A 21,734-nucleotide genomic window follows, 5' to 3' on the forward strand; every position below is an offset into this window, starting at 1 on the left:
AATGGTTTTTTATGAGAAGCTTTTTCATGGCAGAAATACACTCGGAGGTTTGCCATTGCCTGTCGAGGGGCGACTGCTATTAGAGGGCCGACTGCCATTAGAAAAAACTGTTTCTTTATTTTGGTGTTTCACGGATATTCGAACCTATGTTCCTTCGAATTCCGAATGGTAGTCACCCAGCAACCCATTCGGCTACGGCGGCCGCTTATTTTAAAAACAGTTTACTTTAACAAAAATACCTGGTAAAATTATCTATTAATTCAACAGATCTGTTATTACCAGACATTACAGTTGATATAGTCACTCTGTTAATTTGCACTATAATATAGGGTGGGCCATGTAAAAATTGCTTTTTGAATCGGTATATAAAAAAAAATAATCAATATTTTTTCAAACTTTTTTTTTATTTTGAAGATTGAACATTGTCATTTATGAATGAAAAATAATATCGTTCAAATGACTGCCACGACTGGCTTTACAGTAGGCCATTCGATCAACCCAATTTTTAAGCACATTTTCGATTTTTTGGGCTCCAATTTCATGAATGGCAACTTCGATTTCGTGTTTTAAAGCATCAATCGTCTCTCGATGGTTCGCATAGCATTTTTCCTTAACGGTTTCTCACAAAAAATAGTCCAACGGCCTTTAATCACAGCTCCGAGGCGGCCAATTGATATCGGAATTTCGGCTGATTATTCGGTTTTCAAAAACGGTAGCCAAAAGTTCGAGTGTAACTTTGGCAGTGTGACAAGTTGCACCGTCCTGTTGAAACCAAATGTCGTCCATGTCATCCTCTTCAATTTTTGGAAACAAAAGCTCGTTGAGCATGTCACGGTAACGCTCGCCATTTACTTTAATCGCGACTTCTCGCTCATTTTCGAAAAAAATGGCCCGATGATGCCGCCAGACCAAAAACCGCTCCAAAAAGTGACTCGTTGTGGATGCCTTTGGTTCTCTACAGCAACGTGTGGATTTTCTGAGCCCCAAATCCGACAATTTTGTTTATTGACGTAGCCACCGATGTGAAAATGAGCTTCATCAGAAAAGAAGAAGAAGACTCACCACTTTGGAAATAGGTTTTCACTATTTCCCACTTTTGTTCAAGCGTATAGCGTCCCATTTCGTAAATGTCAAACCTTTAAGTAAATTATGAACACATTTGACATGTCATTTGTCTTACCATTTTCAAAAAAATAGGTGGTTCAAAGAGCAAACGCTATATGGCCCACCCTGTATCTTCTGTTTTTAACCTATTGAATGCATTTGTTAATTCAACAGATCAGTACTATTTATTATTGACAGAAATTGGAGTTGGTTTGCCAACTAGAACGGTTAAATAAATTGTCATATGTTAATTTCGTTTGTCTGTTAGTTTAACAGTTCTAATCAAGTGTAGTTGACATAAATTTGTTGTAAAACAACAGTCGCGTTTGTTGAAACTTAACAGGAATATAATATTTGGTAAAAGAACAAACGAGACTGTTAAGAAATAACAGAAAGCTTAGCCCACTTGTAAATTCAACTGTAAAACTTTTAAACCTCTTGCCAACAGAAAAAATAGATTTATCCTTTTGACGTGATTTAACTGTGAAACCTGTTGTTATAACCTGTAATTTGATTGGTTTTAAAGCATGTTTTCTCTGGCTGTAAAGTGAATATTTCTCCAACTGAAAGAAATTTGGGTGAATTTTATGAATTTGAAAAAAAAAAAATAATTCGTTCAGCACAGGGTTATTTGTGAGCTATATCGCCACATACTAAATTCGTATTCAGCCAAAGTCTGACCTTAAGGTAATTTTTCTTAATTTTTTTCAAAAACAAGTCTTTAATATAATATAATTGCTCTATTTAAGTCATTTTTAGCCGAAATCTCCAATTATTATAATAACCAACCAACAAAAAAGTGAATTATCACAGTTATTACCAGCAGGCATCTTTTCGAAATCCAGTTCGCGCTTAGGAATCAGCATTCCATCTATCAAGTCAACTGCGAGCTTGCGTCAATTGGCTGATCTTTATTATTGTGTGTCGCTAGTAAACGAGCATCCAAGTATATAAACCTCAGCTTAGGTAAACTTAATAACTATTAAACATTCACAAATCAGTTATTAATAGCGTTAATTTATTGACTTTTTTCTTAATTTTTGGTTCTTTTCAAAATGAGCGTGCAATTTTCGGCGATTTAAGGCATTTAGAGTTAAAGCAGCGAGGATAGGCTCCCTCAGCGCTTTTCGAAATTCCATCATATAATTTTTTAATTGTTCAATAAGTCTTCGAACAAAAGTGTTTTTTCTTTTCAAATTAAATTTTTCATAGCTTATTTTTTGTTTGCATAACCACTGCAAATTTTTGTAATAGCGCTGCAATTAAAATCTAATGGTCCGCAAACCACGTTAAGCAATTTTCCAGTGATTCGCAAATGTTCGTAATTTTCCAATTGATTAGGTAATGACTTCACGACTATTTGTTATACATTTTCGAATTGTTAGTTGCGCATGCGTGGTTTTAATTGCTTCAAAATGCTTGCAAAAAAGGTTTAACATTTTAAAATTTCATAAGCAGCGAAATTTTGCAATTTTATTTTATAAATTTTTCCTTTTGAGGTCTTTTACAATTTTTAAAGTTCGTTCGTAGATTTGAGCCTGAAATTGAGTGAAATATGTATAATATATTAAAACTGAAATAATTGAGTAATAATGAATAGTTATTGAAATTTTATCAAAACATTTTTTTCAATACATTAAATAGATAACATTTTCCATTTTGACTTATTTCTGGCGTTTAAGTTGCATTTTCTGCTTTGTTGTATTATATTAAGAGACTTACCTGTGGGCAAAAAGTAAGGTGAATTTGGTTGTAAAATGAAAAATCTTTATTTATTCTTGTAAATCAATTTCACCACCTTCAAAATAATCCCCTCTCGATGAAATACACTTATGCCAACGATTTTTCCAATCCCCTAAGAATGCCAAATAGTCCATTTCCGGTATAGCCATCAGCATTTTCGTCGATTCAGCTTTTATCTCCTCAATCGACTCGAAACGCGTTCCCCGGAGTGGTCTCTTGAGTTTTGGGAATAGCCAGAAGTCACACGGAGCCAAATCAGGCGAATACGGTGGTTGTGGAACGATATGCGTGGAATTTTTGGCGAAATGATCACGAAGAACGAATGCAGTGTGAGACGGTGCATTATCGTGATGCAAAAACCAGGAGTTGTTGGCCCATAATTCTGGTCTTTTTAGACGAATTGCTTCACGTAAACGAGGCATAACGCTCAAATAATATTCCTTATTAACAGTTTGGCCAGGTGGAAGGAATTCATAGTGCACCACACCACTAAAATCGAAAAAAACTGTCATCATGACCTTTATTTTTGAACGACTTTGACGTTCTCTTTTCGGTCTGGCCTCGCCTCTAGCACGATATTCGCTTGATTGGTCGGTTGTTTCAGGGTCGGAAGCATAAATCCAAGTCTCATCTCCCGTAATGATGCATTTGAGCTTGTCCTGATAGTCTGAAAGCATTGTTTCACACACATCAACGCGACGACTTTTTTCCAAGAAATTGAGAGTTTTCGGTACCAAACGAGACTTGACTTTTCGTAGGCTCAAATGGTCTGTCAAAATGGTTTTCACAGATCCTTTTGATATTCCGATCATATCAGTAAGACCTTTAACAGTCAACCGACGATTTTTGAGCACTAACTCCTTCACTTTATTGACGTGTTGGTCATCTGTTAACGTCGATGGTCGTCCGGAGCGCTCCAAGTCATCAACACGTTCTCGACCCTCTTTGAAGTCTTTGTACCACTTATAAATATTTTTCTGCCACATGGTCGAATCACCAAATGCCTTCTGCAACATGCTAAACGTTTCCGCAGCCGAAATTTCAAATTTCGCAGCCGCAAACAAAATTTGATGGCACTTCTCTGCCCAATCAAATCAGGCATTGTAAAAATCGAAAAATGCACTCTTGGTCGTTTGGTAAATACAAGCGTAAATATATTACTGATAATGACATTCACATGAAAGTTGGCCCAGATGTTATTAACAATGCTGCCAACTCATGAAAAAAATAACTAGAGCGAAATTTTAATTCCGCGAAGTTTGACAAATAAATTCACCTTACTTTTTGCCCACAGTAAATTTTATGATGTCTGCTACATTTTAACCCGTTATATCCCTTTGTTATGAATATTTTTCGCCCTTTACAGCAAAAGAGCTAAAAAAACTCATCTATTGATTTACCACAAGAATGTGCAAGAGGGTAAACACTTTGACTTCTACTAAAATAAAATTCAGACATAAACTAAGAAATAGCCAATGAACGTGTATTTTTTTTTTGTTGCCTCTACCAGACCCTTGTCGGACCCTTGCTTTGTTTTGTTGCACAGTGTAATTTGATTGCATAATTTATTTAGGACAGCGGTGTCTTTTTCATTTGATATGAAAATCCAAAAACCGATTAACCTGAAAATAATTCCTTAAGTAATATTAACATGTTTGAATAAAAGAATTTTACAAATTTAAAAAGTTACTTGGCATGTAGTATTTGATAACAGTCATCTCATGTAAAATTTGGCATTGCTTCCAGATAGTAAGTCAGATATTAGGAAAGTAGAACAGTTTTCAAGTTACTTGACATTTTCAATGTAGTCCCAAAATTTCAGAATTGATCACTTATTATGTTTTTCACGAAAATATTTCGATGATCCCTCATGTGATGACCAATGTATGTGTGCTTTAACATATATGAGTACTAGGTTGTTCAATAAGTTTTGGGGCTTGATTAGAAAAACATTTCATTCCTTATTCCATATTTCAATTTATGAATTCCATCCCTGAAATGAAAACCTGGATGGGCTGCAAAATACGCCTCCACAGCTTTCATTTGATGAACAACGCTTTTCAGGCATGCATTTTTTTAGGTCTGGGAATAGATGGATGTCGTTAGCGGCCAAATCTGGTGAATGCGGTGGATTCTCCAACAATTCATAGATGGTAATAGATCCAAGTCGCATCCACAGTGATGAATCGATGCGCGAAATCCACTTTATCCTTTCGAAAATGCTCTAAATGTTGCTGGCAAAGACGCATTCGAATGAATTTGTGCGCACAGCTTTCTAAAACCTATTACTTCAGTCAAAATATTGCTAACACTGCCGAATGAGATGCCTAGGGCTTCTATTAAATCTCTTATCATGTTGTTTCTGTTTTTGGACGCCCTTGATATGGATCGTTTTCAAGGCTTGTATGACTATGCTGAAATTCAGCAATCCATCTTTCAACTGCACTAATTGATGGCGAAAAATCCTTATACACTTTCAACACTCATTCATAAATTTCCTTTGCTTTTAAACCTTCCAAAAATAAAAATTCAATCACTGCCTGATATTTGATTTTTTCCATCCATAATACTGTGACACGTCGTTACTAAAGGCTTGTAAACAAAGAATGCACTGACAGATTGAAATGAAACTTCACATAGGCTAGTAGCAATGCCCTCTCTTATTGAACTGCAGAACTTACATATTGAACAACTTAGGACACTTAGAGGATTTGTGAAAATTTGTTGCTATATCTCCCAACCAGTTTTTATTTGAGTTTTGTTGCCTCACAGCTTTTGAGTTTGGAGTTTACAGCCAACTGGGAGGTATATGGAGATTGTAGGCAATTCTAAGCAGTATCTAACCTTATAGAAGATATATTATTAAAGGAAACTCTTGGCATTGTGTACAGGAATTGTTTAAACTTTTACGTGACTAACATTTTGCACTCCCTGGATCACGACCACATTTATAATGCTCTTATACAGTGGATGGTGGTTACAAAGTATGCTAATAGTTTTACTTTAAATGAATCTGACTGTTATTAGTTGCAGATATACTATACATACATTGGCACATAACTGAGTGCTGGGAAAGGTATGAATCAAATGCCAAGCGCATGTGTAAAAGAGTCAGTGGTTGAATTCCTGCATGTTAATTAATATTGATGTAGTATAATAGTAAGTTTTTAAAATTATCGCCCTTGCATACGCATGCGAGCACATATCTAGTATATACATACGCATATATGCATTTATTATAATACATTTATCACCACTGCTACTTCATTTATTTATTTAAGCAAACTATGCTGGCAATTATTGTGCTCGTATATAAATTCAATCGGTATTGCAAAAGTGAAGGCGAGAATAAATTCTTAGCCCAAGGTCAACTGGCTTCGCAATGGACAAGCAGCAGAATGACGGCGAACGAGTTTAAAGTGGACTCGACTTGAAATGAAGCCAGTTTGTGTGTACTAAATGTGCAAGCAAATATAACTGACCATTTTGCGCATTAAACAGCACTCATAGTAAGAAAGGCCGCAGCATGAGTATTCATTTCAAAAATAAAGATAAAATTATATATAATTTTCAAATGGTAATGAGTGATTTTTGCCAGACTTAAGATTATAGGTAGCCGAGGGCGTAAGAGAACAGAAATCATTGTAAATATTTATATAAAATTCTTTGTTTGCGACAAAATGTTGGTAATCAAGGATTGGCCTAACTTGCAATGGATGTTCGAGGTTAGAGAGATTTTATTTTTATTTCTTTTATATACGTATATACCTCTTTTTATCATAATAATATTAAACGCACAACTTTTAAATTAACGTTTTTTTTTCGCTTATGAAAATTCAGCGTTTTTTCAGGCTAGGATGAATCTTGAAATAAAATGAACAATTTGAATGGTACTGAAAACACACTTAAATATTTAACCCTTTTTTGAGTGTACCGTTTTTACTGAAATATGCACTGATTTGAATGAAATAACTTTCTTTAGTGCAGAAATGTTAACCATCTGACATGTAGGTTAGAACAAAATCTGAAAATCAATATATCGCTAAAACCAATTAAGATACGGACCAACCGAAACTTATATATATATATATATAATTGGCGCGTACACCCTTTTTGGGTGTTTGGCCGAGCTCCTCCTCCTATTTGTGGTGGGCGTCTTGATGTTGTTCCACAAATGGAGGGACCTACAGTTTCAAGCCGACTCCGAACGGCAGATATTTTTTATGAGGAGCTTTTTCATGGCAGAAAAATCTTTTTCTTAATTTTGGTGTTTCACCGAGATTCGAACCGACGTTCTCTCTGTGAATTCCGAATGGTAGTCACGCACCAACCCATTCGGCTACGGCCAACCGAAACTTATTAGGTATTAAAAGAGGGGGCGTGGAACCTCCTCTACAAACTTGAATCTCATATCGTGCGTGCAAAACAAATGAATTAAATGGAAATTTCAAAATTTTAAAGTATATTCTATGGACCGCTACGAGAGTTTTGGTAACGCTATCGACCTGTTAAAAAAAAATATATTATAGTTTAGTTTGGATCATATTCGGAGTATAAACTTAGAAAATGGTAATCCGAGCTTGTTTGGATTCATTACCAGAATGTCCAGATTGATTAAACAGCTTAACAAATATTTTATTTTGGCAGGGAGAAATTTTTATAGCACAGTTTTTTATATGTCGGGATTAGAGAACAAAAACAAATTTTAATCATCGAAAATCACTTTATTGTTTTTCAAAATATTCTCCATGAAGATCTATACACTTTTGCATGCGTTTGAACCAATTGTCGAAGCACTTTTGCCACTCTGAATGAGGTACCTCCAAAACATGCATTCTGAATGCCGCAACCGTTTCTTCAAGTGTCGAAAAACGTTGACCTCTCAGTTTGTTTGTTACGTACGGGAATAAGAAGAAGTCATTCGGTGCCAAGTCAGGACTATATGGCGGATGACCCATTAATTCGATGTTTTGGGTGCTCAAAAATGCAGTTGTTTGAGCCATGTGTGAGAGCTCCCATTGTCCTGGTGAAGAGTGATCCGTCTTTGGCGATTGGTTTTCTTATTTCTTGGAAGACAACTGGAAAACAAATGGTTGTGTACCACTCAGAATTTACTGTTCTGCGTTGTTCTAGTGTTACGGTTGCGACATGTCCAGTTTTTCCGAAAAAACAGGCGACCATTTGCTTGGAAGTACTTCGTGCGCGAACAACTTTTGTTGGATTTGGCTCATCTTGAAACACCCATACAGTCGACTGCTGTTTACTTTCGGGCTCATACGCGTAAATCCATGATTCATCACCTGTCACGATGTCATAGACGTGTTTCGAAGCCCCGCGATCGTATTTTTTGAGTATTTCCTTCGACCAATCGGCACGAGCCTTTGTTTGAGCGATTGACAAATTGTGTGGGCTCCAACGCGAACAAATTTTTTTGACAGCCAAATGTTTATGCAATATTGAATGTATGCTGGTCTCACTAATGCCTAAGATTGTCTCAATCTCACGATAGGTCACATGACGATCTTGCAATATCAGTTCGCGCACAGCATCAATGGTTTTCGGAACAACAACTGATTTTGGACGACCTTCACGAAATTCGTCTTGGAGTGAACTACGAACCATCGATAAATACTGGTCCTTGATGGAGCTTCATCGCCAAAAAATGAATTAAGTTCATCCATGCAATGTTGCTGAGTTAATCCACGTCGAAAGTTGTAAAAAATAATCGCACGAAAATGTTCACGATTTAATTCCATTTTTGGACCGAGATGAATCTTTTACGTTACTGTAAACAACACAAATAGCGCTGGTATTTCAAAACGTTCTGAGTACGTAAAAGCCAAAAAATGTCAAACTTTACGATACAGCTGTCAGTTTCCAGATTGCAACACCAGGGTTGCCAAATCCCGAAATATAAAAGGCACCCCTCGTATTGGCGGATTAAGGTTATGTAGTAGTAGTGCAGAAGCTCCTACTTTAATAATTAGTTTACCAGAGAATTTAAAAATTCAATTGGGCAATGTACTGCCTCATTAGTATCTACTGCTGTGTCTATCGGATAGAAAGTTTGCGCTTCCGCATTAAGGCATTAACTGCATCCACCTGCTTATTGGTTGCTGATAATATTGCGCGCTCTTTAAACCAATCCAAATACTTCGTTGCAAGATTTCAAATTTCAAGGTTTATTTTCTCAATCAGATCTTCAATATTTTGAATCATAATGCAAATATTCGTTAGACTGCACTTGTGCCTACTTCTCGTTGGACGCTGTTCGCTACCTGTTTTCAGCAAATTATTCGCAAAGTGAGCATTATCTTCTCCGGAAGTAGGAATTCTCAAAGACTTTTTCATCAATTTGATTTAAGGGGTTAGGGGTAGTCAGAATTTTCAAAAAATCGATTTTTTTTTTGCATTTTCTTAAAGTATAATGTTTTAAAAATATTGTGTAAAAATTTGAAGTGAATCCGACAAATACTTTTCAAGTTATTCAACAATTAACAAAGGGCGCTCGGCCGCTCCGGAGCCGATAGCAAAACTTTAAATGCGTTTTTCTCAAAACTATGTTTTTCAAACTGGTGAACACTGTAACTTAAAAACCGCTACGTAGATTTCAATAAAATTTATACAGCTTTTGAAAAACATAAAAAACTTGTGCCTGATCGAAGGATTTTTTTTTTTCAAAAATTTCGATTTTTTTTTAACAATTAACTGTTGGTTTTTTTTTCTAAAATCTGGAAAAAATTTTCTGAGGCCGCCATTTTGTTCATTTTGAAAAAAAAAAAAGCTTCGATCAGGCACAAGATTATCTATTAATAAAACTAATTTTTCTTGTCCGATTGGTTTTAGATGAATCTGCAAGGACTTGTGATGTTCACCGCAAGGGACTTCTGGAGAAACGGGCTTCACACAAACAGCGATAACTTTTGCAATTATTAATTTTTTTTTTTTGAAATTTTTGTGAAGTCAAATTAAAACATGATGTTTTTATGCTATGTTTTTATTTTTGTTAAATAAATTAATTAAGTAGCAAAAAAAACTTCGTGAAAATCATCATTTTTTCGGGCCTCTGACTACCCCTAACCCCTTAATTTGACCTTACTGCTTTTTAATATGGTGAGATGTGTTTGTTAGTGTAATGATAAAAAAGCAGGACACAATCAAAATAATAGAGATGCAAAAGCAAAATTGTGTGGTACTCGTATTGCCAAATGCAAAAAATCGAAAATGCATTAAGCAACAAAACAAATGAGTAGCTATGCGGGCGCACATTTTATCATCTTTGCTTTGCCTGCTGATTCCTACTGAATGCAGTTCGGCATATTTGGCACACAAAGAACTTGTTTTGTGAAAAAGTCTCACTTTTGTTTCAAAAAGTTTGGTTGAAAATAATTAGCTGTTTTTTATGTAGAATGAAAGTAAACATTTCAAGGTTTAACAAACTAAAGGATATGTTTCAATAGATCGATTAGTGTTTGATGTAACGCTACAGTTGGTGATTTTTTACCAAATTGCCGGATAGCTAAGCTTTCAAATACAAAAACCCCTTGCCAATCGGAACACGCTGTGCGAAGTTATTACACTGAATAGATATTTCGGGTCTTTATTTTATAGGATGTAAAGATGAATGAGGCAATATTAAGACTAAAGGATTTGACTAATGTTTTTGTTATTATGACAGATAACAACAACGATTACTGCCATATTCTTTTTAACATTTTGTGTAGCTTCTGATGCCTATTTATTGGTAAACTTAAAAATCACTACTAAATAAATTTCGGCTTTCCATCAAAAGTCTGATTTTCTATATGTGAGTACATATATGAATATATGTATGTACATAAGTTTTAAATATGTATATATGCATATACATACATACATACATACTACTAGTCGCACTAAGGCAGCAGCCTCCTAAGCTGCGTTTTAATTCGAAATCGAGTTTAATGCCTTCATGCTTCGTGTTTTTCTGTTTTTTCCTGTTGTTTTGTTTTCTTGTTTTACTAGCGAACCATGAAGAAACTGATTTTTGTGGTTGCGCGTCGAATAACTGAGGGCCATTGAACGCTGAGAATGCAAGCAACGATAGTATGAGATGTGTACGTATGTATGTAGTTAGTTGGCAAAGTTTACTGAATTCACGAAAAAACGAAATCTTAAAAATAATAAAAAAATGTGAATAATTATTACCGCAGAAAATTTAGACTTTCTAAAGTTTCCTTCCTCCTCTGTTGCGGTCTGTTTACGCGCCGGTGCTTTAGAGTTCATGGAAGCGAAAGTGACAAAGATGGAAGGTGTTTGAGGAATGTGGAAAACCACTTTATTATTTCCCAAATAAATATTCGAGTCGATTGAAAAAAAATTTATATTTTTGTAAAAGTATATGTTTACCTTTGAAGTCAGAAATCACACCTAGATGGCGCTTGCTTCAATTACACGAATCTAAGTTTTGAGCCGACGGAATACGAAATGCTATCATTTGCGCGGCGGAATCCACGTGATATTGCCAGTGGTTAACTCATGTGGTTTTTTCAAGTGCCAATTTTTAGTCAAAATTTTTTTGTCTAGCTCTTAAAAGTAAACAGAAATTACATTTTCATCGAAGTTATTGTTTGTTTAAATTTTTGTGAATAAAGTAAAATCTTAAGATGTACATCTGGGATTTATTGGGAGGTTGGTTATTGTTATTTGGAACCATACAATATTTGTATGGAACAGCCATCGCTATATGACTCTTGTTAATGGGCGCATGACTGCTGAAACGAATCGCATCTTTCCTCTTTCTTTTCTTGAAATACATCTTTTTGACGTGATAACGTCTTATAATTCGATTTAGCCGGCTGCACGCACGAAAAAATGTGTCGTTACCTTGCTCATTAGTGTTACCTTGCTCATTTGTCGTTACCTTGCTCATTGCCGTTACCTTGCTCATTGCATTGAATGAACTGCAAGCGAAAGCGCGGAACGAACAAAGCAAACGAACGGCAACGTTCGACATCTTGCTCTCTCCTACTTAAGTGAGCGTATATATGTATGTATACGCGCATATGTAATATACATATATAAATTCACGTATTTGTATTTGCATATGCCTTCTTATTGATTATTATTAGTTTGATTTACTTGAAGAATTTAAAATAAAACCAAGTTTGTTAATAATACCTGTTGTTTTAATCTTATTATTATTAATTTTTTTATTATATATGGAGGAAAAAATGTATGGTAATATTTACCATATATTTATAAGATATGTTGTATACTAATATATGTATATAAACATGCATATACATATACAATTTCGCGCAATTTTCAAAAAGAACAAATCTATATGTAAAGATGCATAGAAGTCATATGGACATATCAAATATACGAATCTATTCCGTACGCAAGCAAATGTAAGCTAATGTGCTTGAACTGCAAGCGAGAGCGCGGAACGAACGACAAAGAGCACAATCGGTCCCCGCGTTCGGCAACGTTCGACATCTGGCTCTGTCGTACTTGAGTGAGCATATACATATATGTATATGTATGTATATGCGCATTTGTGCATAAATTCACATATGTATTTGTATTTGCATATGCCTTCTTCCTGTGTGCATGGTAATGAACCATTTCTCTGTTGAGAATAAACGATGATAGGAAAAACAGGAAATGAAAGGGAGTGTTTCAAGTGTAATGTGTCTTGAGAAAGTCAAATCGATGATGATGCCTCTTAGTGTTGTTGACTTATTAACGTCTGATGCACAATCGAAATTGAAGATATCTTTCATGAATTTGATAAATGCTTCGTCATTTTGACCTATTCCATTGCAATTTCATTTACCTTCTCCTCTATATCCATACAAAATATCTATCAAACAAATAAAATTAAAATTTTGTTTTGAAAATTGCAACCATTCCCTCAATATTTTCTTATGACGTTGTCACGTTAAACTATCGTCAGTAAACCGACTTTACAGACAACCTCTTTTTTTATATTATTGGCACCGCTTCCTTTATAATCCACGGATTTGTTTTCCTTCTGCATTCCAAATAATAGTAACCATCATCTTTTCAGACGATTGCGGCATTTTAAACTTCTTAGGCGATACTTCACCTTCTTTGTGCCATTACCTGAGTTAGTGATTATAGTGTTGAGTTGAGTCCTCAATTAAAAATAAAAGCAAATAAATAATTGGCGCGTACACTCCTGATAGGTGCTCAGACCGAGCTCCTCCTGCTATTTGTGGTATGCGTTTTAGTGTTGTTCCACAAATTGATGGCCCTACAGTTTCATACCGAACGGCAAATGGTTTTTTATGAGGAGCCTAACTAGGAGTCTAACATTCTCCCACTTTTCAACGGAATACCCCAAGGGTCACCTCTTTCTGTAATCTTGTTCATAATAGCTTGCAAAGAAGTCAGCTCTATCATATCCTTAAACGCTAATATTGAACACTTTGCTTATGCAGACGACGTGCTGATTTTCTCTAAAACTACCGAATTAACAACTGTCAAAAACTCATTCACTGACATCCTCTCTAAACTCGAACTTTAGTCGAAATCATCAGGAGCAAGTAAGTTTATTAACAAAAGCTTCACTTTTCACATTTGCCGTAAAGATAAGTGTACTTTCCCCTCAATATCCATCTTCCATTATTCCATCTTAGCGGAAGCTGATTTACCTAGCCTTGTGGAAAGGGTATCAAATAACACGCTGATGTGTATCCCTAGAGTTTTATATTGCAGAAATAAGGTTGATGAATTGACTCCCCAGTAATCACAAAAATGCGCCACAGGTTCACACAACAAAAAGTTTCAGTCGAACTTATGTTTGTTCCGGGCCACAGTGGCATCAAAGGTAACGAACGTGCCGATAGTAGAGCTAAGGAGGCAACCAAAAAGCCATTATACATGTTCGAATACACTCTTCCAGAAGATATAAAAAAACTGGTGAGGCGTACCAATTATGAAAGTCCTTCAATCTCTCGAGGTCCAAGAACCAATACCCGTAAAATTCATCATCCTGGAATATTAAGACCGTTGTTTGTCTGAGAATTGGCCATACAATTTCAACCCATTCGTGCTATATGGTTTGCCGAAACCCCCATGCCCATTTTGTGGATTCAGCGAGTTCACCGTATCTCACTTCATGGACGATATGAAGTGTTACCTATTCAAAACACCATCACTTTTTTGTGTGAAATTAGTTTTTATTGATTTCAAAGACAAAATTGTTCAAAGATGATTACAATTTGAACATATATTCACTTTAGCTCGATATGACCACCTTTTGCCTTGACTATAGCCTTCAAACGGTCAAAAAATGAGTTGCATACTGCACGAATGTGATCTTGAGGTATTTTGGCCCATTCTCGTATAATCGCTTTTTTCAGCGCATCCATACTGGCATATTTTTTAGTCCTCACTTTGCTCTCCAAAATGGACCAGATGGAATAGTCCATCGGATTTGCGTCTGGCGAATTCGAAAGCCATTGTTTGGACGAAATGAAGTGTGGAACATGATTTTTTAACCATTCCTGGTTCACACGAGCTTTATGAGACGGTGCCTAGTCCTGTTGGAACGTCCATGGTCTACGACCGAAATGTTTGCGTGTCCACGGCTCTAAAGCAGCTTCTAAAATATTTTCCCGATAATTAGTCGCATTTACTTCGACACCAGGCTCGATAAAAACGATTGGAGAGCGTCCATCAGCGGTCATTGCGGCCCAAACCATTACTTGCGATGGAAAATTGCTTCGAGTGGCCATACGTAGGCTCAAATTCTCGTAGGATCGTTCGGTCAAGTAAACACGATCGTTTTGAGTGTTTATGAACTGCTCAATTGGGAAATTTTTTTTATCAGAAAACACAATGTTAGGAAATTCGCCACGTTCGTGCAAGCGCAACAACTCCTTTGCTCTTTCGCACCGAACTTTTTTTTGCTGGGGTGAAAGATCGTGTGCTTTTTGGAACTTGTAAGCCTTGACCTTGAGCTCATTTTTCAATATGCGTCGAATGCTGTCTTGCGACATTTTCAGTTCTTTGGCCATTTTTCTTCCACTTCGACGTGGATTTCGTTCAAGTCGAGCCTTCACTTTCCGAACCATTTCTGGCGTTGTTGCGGTTATTTTTGGTCCACCTCCATAGCGTTTTGCAATGCTACCAGTATCATTGTAACGTTTTATAGTGCGATACATAAACATTTTATGCACTTTGAGGTGACTGAACTCACGAACAATGGCTGGTTGTGATTTTCCAGCCAAATATAACGCAATCACACTATTACGTGTGAATTCCATCACAGAAAAAAAAATTTAACAAAACTGAGACGCAAATGCTTTTGATGGCTTATAAACAATATATTGAACTGTCATCAGAACAATTTTGACGTTGATGTCATGAGCTGTTTTACAGATACAAGCAGTGTGAAGTTGGATCATCGGTGTTTAAAAATATGAAACCATCTGAACTTCTGAAGCAGACAACGGACTATAATATTAGTTTCATAAATCAATTTGTATCTCGCTGTAAATTAAAAATTTAACTTCATAGGCTTCTATATTACCTGGTATATATCGTCCCCTTAGTATTAAAATAGCCTATAAATTTTTTGATGTTTTGAGAAAATGAATTTCAAACTTTTTGTCGAAAGTAGCTCTCACTCAAATCTCGTTATGTCTGTAAATATTTATTATTTATTTTTGACTGACGTTTTGACCCACTTTGTGGAACTAGAATTTGATACAATTTTGACCACATATAAAATCGACGATGGAGAATCCAAAAATTCAATAAAAAAATAATAGCCTATGAGCACATAGGCTATTTTTATACTAAGGGGACGATATAGTACTGGTTACATCCACATACCTTCGATTGTACTATCTCCATCTTCTCCAGTAAAGGAATAATATCATCTAGTAAACTTAGTACAATATAGTTATTTCTTTTTTTCCTTCTTTACCTAAAGGGTTTTCAAACAAGAGGTATCATTTTGATATAAAAAGAAAAATGCTATTTTTTTATATAAATTATCCGATGTTTATTTCTTTATAAAGAGAAGGTATGCGGTTAATAGTAGAAAATAACATCATATTTGCACGACGCCACGCTTACAGGACAATATCCTTTTCATGAAATTTTCCATAACTGAATTGCAAAGTGGCTGCCCTATGTCCTCGATATCCTCACGAATTCCGTCTTTGAGGTCTTGAATCGACCCTGGGCTGTTGGCGTAGACCTTCTCTTTCTTGTGGCCCCAAAGAAAAAAGTCACAAGGTATTAAATCACAAGATCTCGGTGGCCAATTGTGATCACCTCTTCGATAGATAACGCGGTCCGGGAACTTTTTCCGTAAAATATCAATGGTTTCGTTGCTTGTGCGGCACGTAGCGCCGTCTTGTTGAAAGTGAACGTCCAGATCAATACCATCAAATTCCGGCCATAAAAAATCGTTAATTATCTTTCGATAGCGATAGATAGCACCGGTTATTGGAAAATCCTTTATATATATTATTAACATTTTAAATCAATAGCCGAAGACCTTAGCAGCCAGTGCTTGTTCCTTTTTTTCTTACCTTTTAAGTGGTATAATTATTTATAATTATTACTCTTTTCAATAAATAAAATAAATAAAATAAAACCATTCCCATTCTAAACCTTGCGGTACATTTCGTGAACTTTTTTATCTCCGCTCGCACATTAAACTGACAACTTTGAATAGACGAAAAGGTGCTAACTAATCAATTCTAGAAATTTAATGCCGGTTTGATTGTGAGAGTAAATTGTACCTATAATATTGTACTATATCAGAAGAATCTTTGAGCTAGAAACCTTCCTCTATTAATGCTGCTAATACATTCCATTAACTCATAGTCGTTTCTAAGATGCTATCAAAGTTTTAGATGGAAAATAAATTCACCTCAATTCATTCTCCATCCTTGTAAACGAGATGAAACACCCACAGTGGTGAATATTCATATACCGCATCTCGAGCTGATTTATGAAAATACGTTATGGCGAAAGGTGCTTTATACACATACACACACGAACAAAATATTGCACCCGAGTGACGCATTCGGTTTTATTATTGTTCGCAGCCACAGTGTTCTCTGTAAAGGTATGTTCATGTAGCGAAAAGCCAAACCACTTAGCTAGCATTCGATGTGTGATACGAGTAGTTAATGAGCTGGTATTCGATGGAGGAATTGTACCGGTTGCTAAATGACAAATTACAGGTGCGTGCAAAACAAATATCCTTCTATATTTAACTGCAGTTATGCTTTTAAATAGCACTATTTAATAATTTTTATTTGAAGTTACTTCATTTAGGCTCAAAATAAATAATTTTTTTAGAAATGTGATTTTAAAAATAAAATGTATTGTAGTTGAGCCGGAGAAAAAAATGTAAAGATAAGAAACAATTTCGCGTAATCTCTTAACTTATAATAAAATATTTTTGAAATTTCATTAATCAATTTACTTTTCCAACTAGTAAAAAGTGGTTAATTTGACCGCAAATGAACCTACAATTTTTTGGACCTACAATAAACTCGTTAATTACTTGATATAATTTTAATGCAGAGGCTAACAATAGACATTTCGTAAGAAATTGCCATGTTACATTGGTATTGAAAGCAGACAGAAGACGAACTGCTTTAGCTGCAAAGCAAACCGCTTGTAAGGTATGCAGTTCAGTATTAGTAGATTTCTCTGCTGGGTTACCATACTCACATCACCAGGCCTGCATGCTCAGCTTCACTAGCTTCGTTGGGGTGGCGGCAAAGCCCAGAAAAAATGATAGTAAGGGTTGTTTTCTCACCGCTGCGTGGGTTGGCTGACCATGTACATACATATAGAGAGCATCCACCCCGTTATGATGATGTTAGGATTCGTCGTGTGTTGCGCGCATGCACATATACATATGCACACGCAGGAAAAAGGAACATTTTCGTCCTTCTTATAAGCTGAATGAAAGTTACTATCAACAAGGACCGTGTGGCCTAATGGATAAGGCGTCGGACTTCGAATCCGAAGATTGCAGGTTCGAGTCCTGTCACGGCCGAAGGAAGTTTTTTTTCCAAAGTATTTTTTTAACAGAAATTATTAAAAACACATACATAAGTTTATTGTTATGCATTCATTATTTTGCTATTAACATTTTTTGCATTTTTAAACTGCACACAACTTTTGAATAAATATTTTTTTATAAATGTGGAAATATAATTATGCTAATTAAGTACTGTTACTCAAACTTTCAATTATTGGCATATTTGTAAGCAAGCGTTAACTAGCAACTGTAAGCTGTGATTTTACGTAATTTTTATTTGCCAATGAAGTAGGAGCAACAGCAATTTTTATATTAATTTTATTTTGTACTTCGTAGTTGGCTAATGAATCACTATTAGGTGATTGTGCTTCTTGTTTCAGACTTTTTGTTATTCAGCGACATTTTTATTTTATATAATCTTTTTTGGTCTATTTATGTATCTTGCATCATACCATATTTCATATTATTTACTTGTTATCGCATTGAAGCATCTATCTATGAACTTCGTTGCTGCAAAAAAACCAGTTTTCTCAAAAATTAAAACAAATTACTTAATTTCATATTCGATTCATTTAAAAGGCAAATCATAAAATCTTTGCGCTAATAGCTTTGCCAAAAAGCATTGCCAATAAATTCGCTTTCTGACTTCAAGTCAAATGTCAAATATTGTCGTCCTCCCTTCTAGCGCCTTCCACGGGAGTTTTGCTAAGCAATACCTTGACTGCAGTTGCGATGCCTTGAGTGTTGTTGCAAATTACTCACAAAAGAATATTACCATTTCAACTTCGCAAATAAATGAGGTTGAATACCGATTTTATATTAGACGTGGTTTTTATATTGCTTTAAACCGTTAGGGTAATGACAGTTGCAAATTTCATTTGAAATTAACAACCAATCATCGCAATTCAAGTTTGGGTATGTGTTGCGAAAGCCACACGTACGTATGTATGGACATACCTACATATATATGATATTTTGCTCTGAGTTGTGCTTAGTGCTTTTTTTGAATTTAATTTGTAATTCATGCCATAGCTCACACTGATACATATGTCGCTTTTCTGAGATTTCTGAATGAAAATCTCCTCTGCTTCAATTTTCAATTGAAACTGTCTGTATGTATGGTATGTGCAGTAAGATAACTGACGAAACATAGTGGCTGTTCTTCCAATACAGCGTTTACCAGCGTGGCTGAAGGAATTTATTTTGAATATGCCTTTATTTATTTATTTAAGTCTATGAATTACAATCCTTACAGACTATGATACAAAAGTCGCTTAGACTAAACTACAGATATATGTACATGTTTTTAAAAACAACTATAATATAGAATTCAGGAGATTTAAAAGTGCTACTCTTGAAAGCGAAAAATCGAGAGCAACATCATTATGCCCGTAAGGCACGAGTATTGGGAGCATTACTGGCATACTTAGTTTTAAAGTTTTCCCCATAAAAAGGGTAGAAGTTCCTAAGAGATCGCTGGGAAACATTAAATCGAATCCTTTCCAACAAGTAGGCACAATCAATTACTCTAGTAATAATATTATGAGTAAAAGACAGATACAGTATAGACCTACGAATTTCTAAGGACTTGAGACTTAAAAGCATGAGACGAGCAGAATATGACGGCATGGCATATCACTATATTTATTTCATGATTTATACCACATCTAACAATTTCCTCCCTTAAATCATAGGAAAGATCTCATTTTAATAATTACTCTTAAGGTTGCTGCTCTACTTTTTTCTACACTGAACTATAAATTCAGTTGACGGCGCTTATTAAATCATTTGATTTGTTTCCGTTACACACTTTTTTCGTCTTGCTCCAAATCTATCTACAAAAAATGTTCAATAAAAAATTATAAGCCGCAAAGTATGTAAAGTATTTTAATACAAATTTTCTTGACCGTTATCAGAAAATGTGTAAGTTTGTTCAGCGACCGCTGAGAGACGATGAATTTTTTATGTAAATCAAAAGAACAGATTTTCCCCCTTTTAGTCCGGTCAAATTAGGCCAAAACGTAAGGGTGAAGCTACTAAATTTCATAACAAGTTGAAAACAGATGAAATTGTTCAAAACATATGTAAAAATAAAATTTTAAAGCTCCCAATCGATCCGGCCGGGGGAAAAAATTGACTCGAGGTCAAAGGTTAAAAAAATGGGGTTTTCAGGAATTTCTCGAAAACGGTCAGTTTTATCGCAAAATTAACTCAGACAAAAATTGTAGATCAATAAAGGTTTCAATGATTTTTTCCCTAAATACCACCGTTTCTAAGATATAACGAAGTAAAGAGTTGCAAGTGTCATAACATGCACACATTAACCGGACTATTTAATTTATTTGTAGTAAAATAAAATTTTGTTAAAAAAAATATATACACTATGGAGCAAAAGTGAGCACAAAAAAGGTATTTAAAAAGATTCAGCAGAAATTTTAATACCGCTTTTAAGTTCTTAGCATTATTTATTTTTTATATTACTATACTTAGGTGCAGGAACTTGATTACATTATACTTATAAACTTAACATTAAATTCTATATTATTAATTAATAAAAACCAAAAAAGGACATGTTTTCAGTTTTGCACTCGCTTCGAAATTCGAATTTAAATATAAATAGTTAAAATTTTAATAACTCCTTATTCCTCCTTTTGCCTTTATTGTTGCACTCACACGTTTCGGCATGCTTGCTATTAAGTTTTGACATGTTTCTACCGGTATTTCTTCCCAACTTATTTGAACTCATTCCCACAGTTCATGAATGCTATTTGGGGCCTCGTCAAAGTTACCTAACCGTCGTTTCACTATAGACCACAAGTTTTCTATAAGATTGAGGTCAGGGCTTTGAGATGGTCACTCAATTGTCTCGTAATTCTGGGTTTTTAGAAAATTGCGGACGAGCTTTGAGAAATGCTTGGGGTCATTGTCCTGTTGGAAAATTACTTCATTCTCTGGAAATTCCATTTGACCCAAAGCTACCGGCATATTTTCGTACAGAATTTGATGATACACCTCTTTCGTCATGATTCCTCTAATAAGCTCTATCGGTCGTACTCCAAAATAGGAAAAACATCCCCAGACCATCAGTGATCCGCCACCATGTTTAACCGTTTCTATTACCTGATGACTCTGGGAGGCTCTTCCTGTGTCAGACCAAAAATATCGTATGCCATCTGAGTTAATCCGATTAATTTTGCATTTATCAGACCATATCACTCGTTTCCAGTCTTCTATAGTCCAATGCTGATGAGCTAAGGCAAATGACATTCGAGCCTTTCTGTTTTTGACAGAAAGTTTTGGCTTTTTGGCGGCAAAACATCTAACTTTTTTTAGTGCCCGATGCGCGGTCCAAACAGTAGCCTTATTTCCTATGCTTTCAGCAGCTTTTTTTTGGTGTTTTGGTTTTTCCAGCCATTCAACTTCTGGCCATGTGCCTTGCATCTTGGTCAGATAGGATACGAGGGCAGCCATTTTTTGCACTTGGCCCTTTCAAATTTTTTTTTTTTTTAATTTTCATCACCATAGCTTGAGATATTCGTAGCTCAGAAGCAATTTGTCTCGTTTATTTGCCTTCTAAAATTAATTCTCCAGCTTTTACCACTTTCTCATTATTAATATTTCGCATTTTTCACAAAATATAAATTTTACTCACAAAATGAACCTTAACGAATGGAAACCACAACGCAACAGAAATTGTTGTTTTTGTTTCCTAGTATTGTGTAACACACTAATTCCAAAAAAGGTGGTACCAGTTTTAATAAAAAACCATGCATAGCGCTGAAATTGATTATAATACAGCTGAATTGTAATTTTGTGATCACTTTTGCTTCATAGTGTATATGTTTTCCTGTAACCCCTT

The 21,734-nt window shown here is 35.3% G+C and overlaps 1 protein-coding gene and 1 non-coding gene across 3 annotated transcripts in view; one reads left to right on the top strand and one right to left on the bottom strand.

Annotated features, from left to right (window-relative positions):
• The window catches only part of LOC129245694 (chitin synthase chs-2), a 78,308-nt gene that overhangs the window by 29,930 nt on the left and 26,644 nt on the right, over positions 1-21,734 (bottom strand). The window lies entirely within an intron of this gene.
• Positions 17,817-17,890, top strand: Trnar-ucg (transfer RNA arginine (anticodon UCG)). Its single transcript has one exon. It is a non-coding gene; the product is annotated as a tRNA-Arg (tRNA).

This window comes from Anastrepha obliqua, chromosome 1 (genome assembly GCF_027943255.1).
Source record: "Anastrepha obliqua isolate idAnaObli1 chromosome 1, idAnaObli1_1.0, whole genome shotgun sequence".
In the NCBI taxonomy this organism is placed as follows: domain Eukaryota; kingdom Metazoa; phylum Arthropoda; class Insecta; order Diptera; family Tephritidae; genus Anastrepha; species Anastrepha obliqua.